The sequence below is a fragment of the Uloborus diversus genome, unplaced genomic scaffold (genome assembly GCF_026930045.1).
Source record: "Uloborus diversus isolate 005 unplaced genomic scaffold, Udiv.v.3.1 scaffold_318, whole genome shotgun sequence".
In the NCBI taxonomy this organism is placed as follows: domain Eukaryota; kingdom Metazoa; phylum Arthropoda; class Arachnida; order Araneae; family Uloboridae; genus Uloborus; species Uloborus diversus.
In genome coordinates, this window is record NW_026558481.1 from 3,214 (window position 1) to 7,679 (window position 4,466).

The window sequence follows — 4,466 nt, forward strand, 5'->3', positions numbered from 1 at the left end:
TCTGTCGGTCGGAGTCTTAAGCATAAAAAAAACAAATAATGCACCTCGGTTATAACTGATTCAAGCACTTCGAAGTCTACGGGTAGAACAATTAAACTGACATAGTTTCTTCCCCACGCAAATAATCCATGTTCGCAAAAGGAAGGAATTTAAAAAGAAGAAACATGATTTTCAGTTTTGAGGAATCAAAAACACATCGACGAATTTCGTTCCGACTGGGACTCGAACCCAGGTCCACTGGCTCGGAAGCCGAGCGCTCTAGCCATTGGGCTATCGGAGCTCTGTCGGCCGGAGTCTTAAGCATAATAAAAACAAAAAATGCACCTCGGTTATAACTGATTTAAGCACTTCGAAGTCTACGGGTAGAATAATTAAACTGACATAGAATTTTCTTCCCTACGCAAATAATCCATGTTCGCAAAAGGAAGGAATTTAAAAAGAAGAAACATAATTTTCAGTTTCGAGGAATCAAAAACACATCGACGAATTTCGTTCCGACTGGGACTCGAACCCAGGCCCACTGGCTCGGAAAGCGAGCGCTCTAGCCATTGGGGTATCGGAGCTCTGTCGGTCGGAGTCTTAAGCATAATAAAAACAAAAAATGCACGTCGGTTATAACTGATTTCAAGCACTTCGAAGTCTACGGGTAGAATAATTAAACTGACATAGAATTTCCTTCCCTACGCAAATAATCCATGTTCGCAAAAGGAAGGAATTTAAAAAGAAAAAAAATAATTTTCAGTTTCGAGGAATCAAAAACACATCGACGATTTTCGTTTCGACTGGGACTCGAACCCAAGTCCACTGGCTCGGAAGCCGAGCGCTCTAGCCATTGGGCTATCGGAGCTCTGTCGGTCGGAGTCTTAAGCATAATAAAAACAAAAAATGCACCTCGGTTATAACTGATTTAAGCACTTCGAAGTCTACGGGTAGAATAATTAAACTGACATAGAATTTCCTTCCCTACGCAAATAATCCATGTTCGCAAAAGGAAGGAATTTAAAAAGAAAAAAAAATAATTTTCAGTTTCGAGGAATCAAAAACACATCGACAATTTTCGTTTCGACTGGGACTCGAACCCAAATACACTGGCTCGGAAGCCGAGCGCTCTAGCCATTGGGCTATCGGAGCTCTGTCGGTCGGAGTCTTAAGCATAATAAAAACAAAAAATGCACCTCGGTTATAACTGATTCAAGCACTTCGAAGTCTACGGGTAGAATAATTAAACTGACATAGAATTTTCTTCCCTACGCAAATAATCTATGTTCGCAAAAGGAAGGAATTTAAAAAGAAGAAACATGATTTTCAGTTTTGAGGAATCAAAAACACATCGACGAATTTCGTTCCGACTGGGACTCGAACCAAAGTCCACTGGCTCGGAAGCCGAGCGCTCTAGCCATTGGGCTATCGGAGCTCTGTCGGTCGGAGTCTTAAGCATAATAAAAACAAAAAATGCACCTCGGTTATAACTGATTTAAGCACTTCGAAGTCTACGGGTAGAATAATTAAACTGACATAGAATTTCCTTCCCTACGCAAATAATCCATGTTCGCAAAAGGAAGGAATTTAAAAAGAAAAAAAAATAATTTTCAGTTTCGAGGAATCAAAAACACATCGACGATTTTCGTTCCGACTGGGACTCGAACCCAGGCCCACTGGCTCGGAAAGCGAGCGCTCTAGCCATTGGGCTATCGGAGCTCTGTCGGTCGGAGTCTTAAGCATAAAAAAAACAAATAATGCACCTCGGTTATAACTGATTCAAGCACTTCGAAGTCTACGGGTAGAACAATTAAACTGACATAGTTTCTTCCCTACGCAAATAATCCATGTTCGCAAAAGGAAGGAATTTAAAAAGAAGAAACATGATTTTCAGTTTTGAGGAATCAAAAACACATCGACGAATTTCGTTCCGACTGGGACTCGAACCCAGGTCCACTGGCTCGGAAGCCGAGCGCTCTAGCCATTGGGCTATCGGAGCTCTGTCGGCCGGAGTCTTAAGCATAATAAAAACAAAAAATGCACCTCGGTTATAACTGATTTAAGCACTTCGAAGTCTACGGGTAGAATAATTAAACTGACATAGAATTTTCTTCCCTACGCAAATAATCCATGTTCGCAAAAGGAAGGAATTTAAAAAGAAGAAACATAATTTTCAGTTTCGAGGAATCAAAAACACATCGACGAATTTCGTTCCGACTGGGACTCGAACCCAGGCCCACTGGCTCGGAAAGCGAGCGCTCTAGCCATTGGGGTATCGGAGCTCTGTCGGTCGGAGTCTTAAGCATAATAAAAACAAAAAATGCACGTCGGTTATAACTGATTTCAAGCACTTCGAAGTCTACGGGTAGAATAATTAAACTGACATAGAATTTCCTTCCCTACGCAAATAATCCATGTTCGCAAAAGGAAGGAATTTAAAAAGAAAAAAAATAATTTTCAGTTTCGAGGAATCAAAAACACATCGACGATTTTCGTTTCGACTGGGACTCGAACCCAAATACACTGGCTCGGAAGCCGAGCGCTCTAGCCATTGGGCTATCGGAGCTCTGTCGGTCGGAGTCTTAAGCATAAAAAAACAAAAAATGCACCTCGGTTATAACTGATTTAAGCACTTCGAAGTCTACGGGTAGAATAATTAAACTGACATAGAATTTCCTTCCCTACGCAAATAATCCATGTTCGCAAAAGGAAGGAATTTAAAAAGAAAAAAAAATAATTTTCAGTTTCGAGGAATCAAAAACACATCGACGATTTTCGTTCCGACTGGGACTCGAACCCAGGCCCACTGGCTCGGAAAGCGAGCGCTCTAGCCATTGGGCTATCGGAGCTCTGTCGGTCGGAGTCTTAAGCATAAAAAAAACAAATAATGCACCTCGGTTATAACTGATTCAAGCACTTCGAAGTCTACGGGTAGAATAATTAAACTGACATAGAATTTTCTTCCCTACGCAAATAATCCATGTTCGCAAAAGGAAGGAATTTAAAAAGAAGAAACATGATTTTCAGTTTCGAGGAATCAAAAACACATCGACGAATTTTGTTCCGACTGGGACTCGAACCCAGGCCCACTGGCTCGGAAAGCGAGCGCTCTAGCCATTGGGGTATCGGAGCTCTGTCGGTCGGAGTCTTAAGCATAAAAAAAACAAAAAATGCACCTCGGTTATAACTGATTTAAGCACTTCGAAGTCTACGGGTAGAATAATTAAACTGACATAGAATTATCTTCCCTACGCAAATAATCCATGTTCGCAAAAGGAAGGAATTTAAAAAGAAAAAAAATTCAGTTTCGAGGAATCAAAAACACATCGACGATTTTCTTTCCGACTGGGACTCGAACCCAGGTCCACTGGCTCGGAAGCCGAGAGCTCTAGCCATTGGGCTATCGGAGCTCTGTCGGTCGAAGTCTTAAGCATAATAAAAACAAAAAATGCACCTCGGTTATAACTGATTTAAGCACTTCGAAGTCTACGGGTAGAATAATTAAACTGACATAGAATTTCCTTCCCTACGCAAATAATCCATGTTCGCAAAAGGAAGGAATTTAAAAAGAAAAAAAAATTCAGTTTCGAGGAATCAAAAACACATCGACGATTTTCGTTCCGACTGGGACTCGAACCCAGGTCCACTGACTCGGAAGCCGAGCGCTCTAGCCATTGGGCTATCGGAGCTCTGTCGGTCGGAGTCTTAAGCATAAAAAAAAGCAAATAATGCACCTCGGTTATAACTGATTCAAGCACTTCGAAATCTACGGGTAGAATAATTAAACTGACATAGAATTTTCTTCCCTACGCAAATAATCCATGTTCGCAAAAGGAAGGAATTTAAAAAGAAGAAACATAATTTTCAGTTTCGAGGAATCAAAAACACATCGACGAATTTCGTTCCGACTGAGACTCGAACCGAGGCCCACTGGCTCGGAAGCCGAGCGCTCTAGCCATTGGGGTATCGGAGCTCTGTCGGTCGGAGTCTTAAGCATAAAAAAAACAAAAAATGCACCTCGGTTATAACTGATTTAAGCACTTCGAAGTCTACGGGTAGAATAATTAAACTGTTTAATTTTTCGACACGAAGATTTCAAAGTGTTTAAATAAACAATTACCAAGGTGCATTTTTTGTTTTTATTATATTTAAAACTCCCACCGACAGAGCTCCCATAGACTAATGGCTAGAGTGTTAGGCTTCCAAGCGAGTGGCCCTGGGTTCGAGTCACAGCCTGAACGAAAATCTTCAATGTATACTTTTAGTCTCTAATTTGAAAATTCTTCTTCTTTTTTTTTTTTTTTTTTTTTAATTTTTCTCTTTTGCGAATATTGATTATTTATGTAGGGAGAAAAATTCTGAGTCAGTTTAATTATTCGACCTGTAAATTTCAAAGTGTTTGAATCAATAATTACCAAGGTGCATTTTTTGTTTTTATTATATTTAAGACTTTCATCGACAGAGCTCCGATAGCCTAATGGCTAGAC

At 40.4% G+C, this 4,466-nt stretch overlaps 2 non-coding genes across 2 annotated transcripts; both read right to left on the reverse strand.

The window, feature by feature from the left end:
- Positions 1 to 1,625: 1,625 nt before the first annotated feature.
- Positions 1,626 to 1,698, reverse strand: Trnag-ucc (transfer RNA glycine (anticodon UCC)). Its single transcript has one exon. It is a non-coding gene; the product is annotated as a tRNA-Gly (tRNA).
- A 1,057-nt stretch (positions 1,699 to 2,755) lies between these two features.
- Trnag-ucc (transfer RNA glycine (anticodon UCC)) lies at positions 2,756 to 2,828 on the reverse strand. Its single transcript has one exon. It is a non-coding gene; the product is annotated as a tRNA-Gly (tRNA).
- Between the last annotated feature and the right edge of the window lie 1,638 nt (positions 2,829 to 4,466).